The sequence below is a fragment of the Bubalus kerabau genome, chromosome 2 (assembly GCF_029407905.1).
Source record: "Bubalus kerabau isolate K-KA32 ecotype Philippines breed swamp buffalo chromosome 2, PCC_UOA_SB_1v2, whole genome shotgun sequence".
Taxonomy (NCBI): domain Eukaryota; kingdom Metazoa; phylum Chordata; class Mammalia; order Artiodactyla; family Bovidae; genus Bubalus; species Bubalus kerabau.
This window is the reverse complement of record NC_073625.1, coordinates 178,151,428-178,163,716: the sequence shown is the minus strand read 5'-3', so window position 1 is coordinate 178,163,716 and position 12,289 is coordinate 178,151,428.

The window sequence follows — 12,289 nt, the reverse complement described above, 5'->3', positions numbered from 1 at the left end:
ACTCTTTACATTCCTATGGACTGTAGCCCTCTAGGGTCCTCTATCCATGGAATTCTCCAGGTAAGAATATTGGAGTGGGTTGTTATTCCCTTCTTCAGGGGATCCTTCTGACTCAGGGGTCAAACCCGGCTCTCCTACATTGCAGGCAGAATCTTTACCAACTGAGCCACCAGGGAAGCCTGCTTTATAGGAAGTCAACTAATGATTCCAATAGAACATGTTCAAGTTTGTCATAGATGTCCATGATCACTGGAAGTGCACAGGGAAGAGGAAGTCACATGTCCATCATGGTAAAATGAAATATGACAACTTATATTCCTTTCAAATTGGGTCTAAATTCTCTAGTCCAAATATTTTCAGCAATACTAGTTGATAAATCAACAAATAATGTATTAAACAAATATGCATTCAGCTCTGGCTACTATATGTTATTTATTTTCATGCTTATTACACTTCCTGCAATAATCAGAAATGAACCAAATATTTTTTGAATTAATGAAGCTAGCGATACCATGATGAATAATAATACCCAGCATACAACACACTTTGTATTTGAAAAGTGTTCTTACTTTGGCTATTTAATACTTTACAATAAGGTAGGTATTATTTCAACTTTACAGATGGAAAAACAGAGACTCTGTGAGGGAAAGTGATTTCTCCCTAAACATGTACTGGACTGGACTGAATCCAGATCAACTTGTTGCATATTTGCCTTTGTTCTGCACCCAGCTTTGTTCACACACAGCTGGCTTGTGTGTGATGCACATGTACAATTGTTGGTGTGGATGAATTATGTGTTGGGTCCCTGGGAGGGCTGTGACAACAGGTTGTGGTGTCATGGCTGACTCCCAGTAGAACCAGAAGACCTGGACATAATTGTGAACTGTGGTGACTAATAATTGCTCTTGTGATGTCCTGTGGATTGACTGTAACAGATTAGATGTACAGAAAGCTTTGATCATGATGCAATACCAGAGTCAGGTAATAGTGCATAACACTATGGGCATGTAATACCTGTCAGCTCACTATAATCCCTTGCAGTCCTCATACATTAATGTAAGGTGGGTGCTGTTATCACCAGCCCTATCTTATGGATGAAGAAATCAAGGCAGAGAGAGATTAAGAAATTTGCCTAAGGTTATACAGGTGAACATGTTGGAGTTAGGATTCTAGTCCAGACAATTCACCTCGAGTTTGTTGCCTGGAAATAATAGGACATAGTTTATTCATCTCACTTGTGTTGCTGGGTGTCCTCACTATTACTGGAGACAGTGTGCTCTGCTAAGAGATGGTTAAATGGAGGTGGGACATGCCCTATTATTAATATAAGAAGTAGCTACCGTTGTGTGGAAATGATCGAATGAACGAATGAGTGAAATCATTTCTAGGTATTACTGGAGAATAATGTATTGCTAGTCTCATGAAGGATAATCATACACATTTCCTAATATTTTGTATTTTGAAATCAGGTTTTATTTGTTCAGCAGTGTCAGCAATTTGGACTTCCTGATGTGAAATACAATCTTTGTGAACCCTAAGTATCCATTAACTGGCTAATTAACGCATTTAGTAAACTAATTAGTGAACATTTGTTAAGTGCCTGCTAGTGTCTTAGATACTCTGATAGGAGTTCATTTATCATATCACTGTTGTCTTTAATTAAGGCCAGCCATCTTACCTGAAACATAGATGTTTAGCCTTTAAATGAAAATAAATACCAAGGAATTGGTGATTACTCTTCACTCCCATGAATATTGCGTGATATTTAGTATTGACCTGGAGTTAAGATTATGTTTAAACATACACTGAAACTGGTAGGACTTGGAACAATTGTGAAGACCTTCATCTTGCCTAATTTGCAGGACTTCTTAAATGTGATGAAACTTGAATGACAAAGGTTGGCTGGCCTTGAGGGAAGAAGAGCTGTGGACTGTGTCCTGTGTCTGGCCACTCCTTAGAGCTCAAAATACATGCCTACTTGCCATTTTACTAAGGAAGACTGGGGCTCATGACACCCTGAAGTCAGGGGCTTAAATAAAAGTATGATTGACAGTGATGAAGTTAGGGCTGGGAAAAGAATATGTCATTAATGAATGACTCTTAATTAAACAATAAATTATTTCACTTTGTAATGCTTACAATAGCTTAAAATAAGTTTTCAGATACTTTGGTGAGATGATCCAACTGAGCTTAGAGAATGTGAATAGAATGTTTAAAATGGCATTTTTGTATCCAATTCAAATTAACAAAGCTTTTCAGCTAGCAATAAATACTAGCATTGCTTCATAGTGGAGATCAGTGATTTTATTATATAAGAAATTCTATACAACAGATTGGATCAGTTAGGGAGGTGCTCAGTTGCAAGTAACAGAAAAATCTGACTTATAGTGATATAAATACAGGGGATTTTTTTAAGAAACATATTTACATTTAGTATAAATAGATGTCTCAGATGTCTAGAGTTAGGTGGCTGAAGGTTTTGGTTCAGTGTTTCAGTGGAAGCAGGTTTAGTTTTTATATTTCAGTTTGGCTCTCTCATGGTTGCAGTATGGCTTCACAGTCAGAACCTAGATCCTATTCAAAGAGGGAAAAAGAGAGGTAGAAGCCAGGCACATGGTGTAAAAAGCAAAGTTTTGTGAGAAATCCTATCAGACATTGGCTTCACTTCATTGTTCCAAGTTGTGACTCAATACTGCAAAGAATGCTGGGAAAATGAGCACTAACATGTTTCAGCCTCTTATATAGTCAAGGGAGAAGAGGTTGGAAGAGGTGCTGAGTCCATTTGCCTCATAGATGTACTCCCAAATCTTATTAAAAAAAAAAACAATATAATTAACATATTGTCTCTAAAATATGTAATAAAAAGTTTCAAACATATCCAAAAGTACAGATAATGATATAATAAATCCTAATGAGCCCATTACCCATTTTCAATAAATATTAACTCATAGCCAATACTGCTTCATATATATCCCTATCATTAAAAATATCTCTGGATATTTGAAAGCAAATCCAGACATTATAGCATTTTATCCATGAATATTTCAGTATATATCTCCAACAGTTAAGAACTATTCAAAAAGAAAATATAGCCATGTTACCACTATATCCCAAAATTAAATTAACAAAAATTCCTTCATATTATCAAATATTTAGTTTATATTCACATCTTTCCAATTATCTAAACAGTTTGAATCAAGTTATAGTAGCCTTTTCTTTGTAAAATTGACTATCAATTATTTTGTTCATGGATTTGGAAGTGTTTTTAATTGATGTATTTAATACTAGTATTTTTTCCCTCTATATTGTAGACAAATGCCTATGCACTTACTATTTAAAATACTTCTGAAATTCAAAGATTTATTGTGGCAACCTAAGGTTTGACCACCTGTAAAAGAGTATCATACATTATAGGGCCTACTGGATTTGAATATTGCTTTCTAAAGTCTAGCTTGAAAGTTGAGAGATTGGAAGATAGGTGTATTCCTCTGGAGCAGCTATGTGCATTAAGACGTCTTAGACTAAAGCTGTATGTAAACTCCAAGTTTGAGGATGACTCACAGCATTCACTGGGGGTGGTAATAGAGATGCAAGCCCCTTTCTAGATCCTGTTCAGGCTCGTGAGTTCCTTTATTTGAAATCAATAGTTAGGGAAGACCTTTCCAAATATGACTAACAGTCCAGAAATCACAAAGGAAGACAGTAACAAATTTGAGTACAGAAAAATAAAACACTTATGTATGAAAAGAAAGAAAACATCAAAACATAAACAAGTTTAAAGACAAGTGACAAGTCAGGGGAAAACATGTACCTCATATCAAAGACAAAGGGCATTCATCAGGCAAGAGATGATGGTGTTTGAATTGGGGTAGTATTGTGAGCACATAGTAAAGGGAATTAACTCAAGGCATGAAGTGGGAGTGGAACCAACAGAGTTTGCTGATGGGTTGAATTAGGACATGAGGAGAAGAGCAATAAAAGGGTCAATTCTAGGGAAATTGTTGGAAAATAGTCAAGTCTTATGGTGCTATTTTATGTCTTTAATGCCAACTCTGATTATCTCAATGTCAGTCTTAACTCTGAGAGACTAAGAAACTACCATTATAGGAAATATCAGACCTCTCTCTATTTAAAAATAACTTTAGTTAGTTAGTTCAGTTGCTCAGTTGTGTCTGACTGTTTACAACCCCCTGGACTGCAGCATGCCAGGCTTCTCTGTCCATCACCAGTTCCAGGAGCCTACTCAAACTCTTGTCTGTCGTGTCAGTGATGCTATCCAACCATCTCATCCTCTGTCATCCCCTTCTCCTTCCACCTTCAATATTTCCCAGCATCAGGGACTTTACAATGAAAAGACTTTTGCATCAGGTGGCCAAAGTATTGAAGTTTCAGTGTCAGCATCAGTCCTTCCAATGAATATTCAGGACTAATTTCCTTTAGGATGGACTGGTTGGATCTTCTCCTTGCAGTCCAAGCGACTCTCAAGAGTCTTCTCCAACACCATAGTTTAAAAGCATCAATTGTTTGGCACTCAGCTTTCTTTATAGTCCAACTCTCACATCCATACATGACTACTGGAAAAACCATAGCTTTGATTACGTGGACCTTTGTTGATAAAGTAATGTCTCTGCTTTTTAATATGCTGTCTAGGTTGGTCATAGCTTTTCTTCCAAGGAGCAAGCATCTTTGAATTTCATGGCTGCAGTCACCATCTGCAGTGATTTTGCTAAGTCGTTTCAGTTGTGTCCGACTCTGTGCAACCCCAGAGACAGCAGCCAACCAGGCTCCCCCATCCTTGGGATTTTCCAGGCAAGAACACTGGAGTGGGTTGCCATTTCCTTCTCCAATGCATGAAAGTGAAAAGTGAAAGTGAAATCGCTCAGTCGTGTCTGACTCCCAGCGACCCCGTGGACTGCAGCCTACCAAGCTCCTCCATCCATGGGACTTTCCAGACAAGAGTACCAGAGTGGGTTGCCATTGCCTTCTCCAGCAGTGATTTTGGTGCCCCCCAAAATAAAATCTCTCACTGTTTCCATTGTTTCCCCATCTGTTTGCCATGAAGTGATGGGACTGGATGCCATGATCTTCAGTTCAGTCGCTCAGTCATGTCCGACTCTTGGCGACCCCATGAATTGCAGCATGCCAGGCCTCCCTGTCCATCACCAACTCCCAGAGTTCACTCTTAACTCACGTCCATCGAGTCAGTGATGCCATCCAGCCATCTCATCCTCTGTCATCCCCTTCTCCTCCTGCCCCCAATCCCTCCCAGCATCAGAGTCTTTTCCAATGAGTCAACTCTTCGCATGAGGTGGCCAAAGTATTGGAGTTTCAGCTTTAGCATCAGTCCTTCCAATGAACACCCAGGACTGATCTCCTTTAGAATGGACTGGTTGGATCTCCTTGCAGTCCTAGGGACTCTCAAGAGTCTTCTCCAACACCACAGTTCAAAAGCATTGTTTCCCCATCTGTTTGCCATGAAGTGATGGGACCAGATGGCATGATCTTAGTTTTCTGAATATTGAGTTTTAAGCCAACTTTTTCACTCTCCTCTTTCACTTTCATCAAGAGGCTCTTTAGTTCTTCTTCACTTTCTGCTATAAGGGTGGTGTCATCTGCATATCTGAGGTTATTGATATTTCTTCCGACAATCTTGATTTAAGCTTGTGCTTCATCCATCCTGGCATTTTGCGCTCTGCATAGAAGTTAAATAAGCAGGGTGACAATATACAGCCTTGATGTACTCCTTTCCCAATTTGGAACCAGTCTGTTGTTCCATGTCCAGTTCTAACTGTTGCTTCTTGACCTGCATACAGATTTCTCAGGAGGCAGGTCAGGTGTTCTGGTATTCCCATCTCTTGAAGAATTTTTCACAGTTTATTGTGATCCACACAGTCAAAGGCTTTGGCATAGTCAATGAAGCAAAAGTAGATGTTTTTCTGAAACTCGCTTGCTTTTTCAATGATCCAATGGATATTTACTGAAGTTTTAATTTATGTGTAATAAACTGCACATATTTGAAGTTTACAATTTCATAAATTAGACATATATATATACCCATGAAACCATCATCACAATTAAAATAATGAATGTATCCATTGCCTCCATAAGTTTTCTGCCTCTTTGTAATTTCTCTATTTCTCCCCTTCCATCTCACCCCTCCCACCTCTAGTAAACCATTGATCTTTCTTTCCCTATAGATTTAGCTGTTTTATCTAGATGTTTGTATAAATGTAATCATATAGTATTTACTCTTTTATTATCTTGCTTCTTTCACTTAGTGTGATCTTGAGATTCATCAATATTGCTGTATGTATTAATATTATTAATTCATTTCATTTCATTGCCAAAGTATTGGGTTGGTGCAAAAGTAATTGCGGTTTTGCATTGTTAAAATTTGCTGTTTGGTATTGGAATACATTATAAATAAATGTGGTTCTGTTATATATCATTTTCATTGCTTTCAAAGCAAGCAGATTTCTTGCTTTATTTATTTTTTTTGCTAATAGCATTACTTTCAGTTTATTTTATATTTATTTTAGACTATGGAAATGATATTATACAGAAAGCAAATTCGAGAAATTTTCTTATTTGAAATCAAAATGAGTTGTAAGGCAGAAGACAACTTGCAACATCAACAGCGCACTTGGCCCAGGAGCTGCTAATGAATGTACAGTGCAGTGGTGGTTCATGAAGTTTTGTAAAGGAGACAAGAGCCTAGAGGATGAGGAGCATGGTGGCCAGCTACTAGAGTTGACAACAACAACTAAGAACCATCATTGAAGCTGATCCTCTTAAAACTACATGAGAAATTGCTGAAGAACTCAACATCGACCCCTATGGTTGTTCAGCATTTGAAGCAAATTGGAAAGGTGATAAAGCTTCATAAGTGGATGCCTCATGAGCTGACCAGAAATTAAAAAAAAATTGTCATATTGAAGTGTCATCTTCTCTTATTCTGTGCAACAACAAGCAACTGTTTCTCAACTGGATTGTGACATGTGACCTAAAGTGGATTGTATACAACTAACTCAGAGTTGGTGATGGACAGGGAGGCCTGGCATGCTGTTATTCATGGGGTCACAAAGAGTCAGACACGACAGACTGACTGAACTGAACTGAACTGAACTCAGTGGTTGGACTGAGAAGAAGCTCCAAAGCACTTCCCAAAGCCAAGCTTGCACCAATAAAAGGTCATGGTCACTGTTTGGTGGTCTGCTGCCCGTCTTATCCACTACAGATTTCTGAATCCCAGTGAAACCATTACATCTGAGAAGTATGCTCAGCAAATCAATGAGATGCACTGAAAACTGCAACACCTGCAGTTGGCATTGGTCAACAGAAAGGGCCCAGTTCTCCACGACAATGCCTGACTGCACATGGCACAGCCAGTGCTTCAAAAGTTGAACTAATCAGGCTACAAAGTTTTGCTTCATCTGCTATATTCATCTGACCTCTTGCCAACCGATAACCACTTCTTCAAGTATCTCAACAATTTTTTGCAGAGAAAATGCTTCCACAAACAGCAGAAGGCCTAAAATGCTTTCCAAGAGTTCAAGTTTCAAAGCACAGATTTTTATGCTACAGGAATAAACTTACTTGTCCTTGATAAAAATGTGTGGATTGTAATGGTTCCTAGTTTGATTAATAAAGGTTTGAGTCTAGTTATAATGATTTAAAATTCATGGTCCAAAACCGCTATTATGTTTGCACCAACTTAATAGTATTTATCTTGAATTTATATTGAATTGAATTAATAGTATGGATATCTTCCATTTGTTTATCCATTCACCTCTCAATGGATATCTGGATTGTTTCTAATTTTTAGCTATTAAAAATAAAGCTACTATGAACTTTTATAAACAAATATTTGAATGGATATATTCTCTTTATTTCCTTGTTTAGATCCATATTTGCAAGTCATATCATTTTCCTTCAATGTAAAGAATATCTTTTAACTGATTACTATTATTTGGTAATGCGGATCTGTTGGTGATCAATTCTTTCAGCTTTTTCTCAAAAAATCAAAATTACCCCCTTCAAATACACTTTGTTTCTGAAAGATATTTTTGCTGGGTACAAATTCTAGGTTGATTTCTTCTTTTTTTCTTTTTAATTGAAGTGTAATTGATTTACAATGTTGTGTTCATTTCAGGTGTACAGCAAAGCAACTTATATATGTACATACACATTCTCTATATATGTATTTTGCAGATTCTCTTCTATTATATGTTATTTTAAAATATTGACTATATTGACAGTTCCCTGTACTATACAATAGGTACTTGTTTATCTATTTTATATGTAGTACTTTGTATCTGTTCATCTCAAAATCCTAATTTTTTTCTTTAGTACCTTAAAGATTGATCCATTATCTTCTTGCTTTCTGAAAAGAAAGCTACTGTAACTCTTATCTATACTCCTCAGTACAGAGCTTTTACAAAAATGGATTATCTTTATTACTGACTTTTAACAAATCAATTTTGAGGCAACAGTATACATTTCTCCATGTTTCTGTGCTTTTGAATCTGTGGACTTATGGCTTTCATTGAATCTGGAAAATTTCGGTAATTATATATTTAAACATTTTTTTCCTTCCCACACCCCACCTTTAGGGAGGTCAATGACATATATAAACAGGCTCTTGAATTTGTTATTTAGAGCACCAATGTCCTGCTTGTTCTTGTTATTGTTATGATTATTTTCTATTTATTCATTTGGGATAATTTCTAATTCCTAATTCTAGTATCTGTGACTGATCTGAGTTGGTATATGTTGATTGACATTTATCTTCATTTGGGTTGTTTTTTCCTGCTTCCTTACATGCATAGTAATTTTTTATCTCATGACAGACATCATGTCTTTTTGCTTGTTGGGTGCCAGGTTCTTGAATGTTGTTCTGGGATTTGGTTAAGTTACATGGAAACAGTTTGATCCTTATAGGTCTTTATTTTTAAAATTTGTTAGGTGTAATTAAAGCAATTAACCATATTTGTTTGGGTGTGTATCTGGACTATTTATTATGTTCCATTGATCTATGTGTCTATCTCTTTGCCAGTTTGCATTGAGTTCTATAGTTTTGTAACAAATCTTAAAATTGACTAGTATGAGTCCTAAAGATTTATTATTCTTTAAAATATTGTTTTACCTCTGCTAATTCCTTTGCCTTTCTATAAACACTTTTGGAATTAATTTGTCTCTACCTACAAAGACTACTATGGATATTCTGAGTGGAATTGTTAAGTCAATCAATCATTTTGGGAAGGATTGATATCTATTATTTAAATCTTGCAATCCTGAAGGCTGGGGTTTTAGTTTAGTAGCCTTCTACCTACCTCAGCCACTATGTCCAAAATCAAGCAAGAAGAGCAGGAAGGAGACAGAGGGAGAGAGGGGGAGAGAGATATGGGTAATTTGCCTCATCCTTTTAGGAATGCAACTCTGTTAGTAGAAGAAAGTTACCCTCCCTTCACAGTTTTGTCTCCTGGGGACTTTATTGCTGCTACCACTGTGGGTTTGCTTGCAGGCTGGGGTGCTCAAGAATGGAGCAAAGAAAAAGAAGATAGGGATTTCCATAGTCTATATGAGCATTAGGAGTTCCATTTCCCTATTCTGGAGCCAGAAATTTGAAGCTTGCTGGAGCATTCTCTGTACCAGGTTGCCAACTTCCGGGTTTGGGGCTGCATTGAGATCAGATTGAGGAATATTTGCGGGTAATCACTGTTTCAGAGATACTCTGAATTCTGATCTGCATGCTCCTATATAATTTTCAGAATTTTCTGTTTGGATTTTAAAGCTGCACTCAGTGCAAAAGCAAGAAGTATGCTTACTTCATCTTACCCCAAACCAGCACCTTCAACCCTATTTTTATATTATATTGTCCTAATGTTCTTGTCCAATGTTCCAACATTGTTTATCCTATTTCTCTGGCTTCAAAGCAGTGATTTTCTCTCTCTCTTTCTCTCTTTTTGGCTTTTTCCTCTATGTTCTAAGAGAGCTTCTTAAGTTTTTCTTCTACATGAAAAACTTCATGTTTTAAAAGTAGTTCTATTTTTTATTGAGTCAAAGGACATTTTAAAGCTGTTAATTAATTTTTGTCTCTTTTCATTAATTCCTCACCTTTTTTATCTCCCTTTTGATCTCTTCCTGATTCACTCGTACCTCATAGGTTTCTATTCCTGTTCTACAGAGATTCAATCTTCCTGTATCCAATTAAGAATACTAAAACAGTTTTCTAGGAGTGTGTTCTAGGTCCTACAGGAAATCATTTTCATAGTTTTCTCTTACTTTGGATTTTCAGTATGCTGCTTTTGTTTCTTTTTTCTTTTTCTAAAGTTTCCTCCTTTAATAAAGGGAGATTGTTTCAAATCTAGTGTTGCCAATATATACAATATACAAATTCCAAATGGCCTTGTCTCTGCTTACTCTCCAGTCAAATTCTCTTCTTAAACCTTCTCTTTGAATTCCTAGTGCCCAGAGGGTTTTTATTCAGAGTCAGGTTGCCAGATTTAGCAAATCAGATTACCTTGTTGTTGTTGTTTAGTCGTCAAGTCACATCCAACTCTTGTGAACCCATGGACGGTAGCCCACCTCTCCCAAGGCTCCTCTGTCCATGGGATTTCCCAGGCAAGAGTACTGGAGTGGTTGCCACTTCCTTCTCCAGGAGATATTCCCAATCCAGGGATAGAACCTGTGTCTCCTGCATTGCAGATGGATTCTTTAACATTGAACCACCAAGGTAGCCCCCAAAATACCTTATATTCAGTTAAATTTGCATTTCAGAAGTGTAGAACATACTTCTATTTAAAATTATTCATTCTTTATCAGAAATTCAAATTTAACAGAATGATCCATATTTTATTTGATAATCATAATCCAGAGCAATTAGGCCAAAAAGAAATAGAATCATCTCCCATTCCTTCTATTTGCCTTTCTAACAAAGGGATCAGAGAGAGTTCATGAAACATCACCATCTCCAGGATGCACTGTCATTCAGATCTTCCTGTCTATTCTCTACAAGAGAGAAAAGCTTTTTTGTTATTGTTACTAAACAGTTACTAAACAATTTATGCTAATGAAGAAATAAGTGTTAGGTTCCATTCATATTGACCATGTTTACATTTTTATGGCATTGATGCTGTTCTTAAAAGCCATTACTTTAAAATTGAAGATTAGACAAAAATCAGACTCATGTTCCTAGAGAAGTGCTTGGAAATTATGGTCTCTTGTATCTAGACTAGAGAGGGAACTGTGTGAAGACAGAGAAATAATTGGCTGTTTGGTAAAAAATGAAGATAGCAAAAAGAGAAGATTTAGATGGCATATTATTTTCAATGAAGTATCTAGTTTGGGAGGGTTAGGATGGGGACAAGCTCAGCGCAAAAGAAACACTTAGCAAATTAAGATGCAAATCATAATATGCTCCAGAGGTGCAGGTATAGGCTCAGAGAGCTGCAGGAAGAATAGGCTTTGTGTGTTTGGAAGCCAGGGCACAGAGTATGGCTGGCTTATTTAGATTTGCGGAAATCTGAGTTGAACTTTAAAGAATGGAAAATATGTTGTGCTTGAACTAGTGCTTAAGGCTGTGTCAGCATCTTTGACAAACAAAGGGTTAAATATCCTTAATCCATAAGGAACGCCTACCAATCAATAAGAAAAAGTTAAGCCCAGAAACTGAAAAATGGGCAAAGGACATGAATAAATGACAGAAAAAGAAATATAAGTGGATAATAAATGTATGAAAAATGGCTAAGCTCATCAGTATTCAGTGATAAGCAAATAAAAACAAGATACAATTTTCTGCCTACTCAATTGGGAAATACTTTTAAAGTGGTTTAAATGGAAATATCCAATATTGGTGAAAATTCAGCAGATGGGCACCCTTACACTGCTTCTGGGAGGGCACATTGATTCTGTTTCTGAATATGTATTTAGAAATACACACCAAAAACTTTAAAATGGTTTTAAACTTTTCATGAGGTAATAATGCCTCTGGGAATTTATCTTTAGGAAATAATTATAGATGCACACAAAAATCTATACACCAGGATATTCTTTGCAGTACAATGTATAACATAACAACAACAAAAAGGAAAGTATCTACGTGTTCTATAGAGTAGGGATGGAATGGGACATATAAGGGTGAATGCTAGGGAACCATCAGAATTTATACTGTCAGAGAAAGTTTAATCACACAGAAAAGTGTTAAATAATCATTGTAAATGTGGGTAAAAACATTAAAATACATGATACATATTATAAATCTAATTCTGTGAACTAAATAGATAGCTGT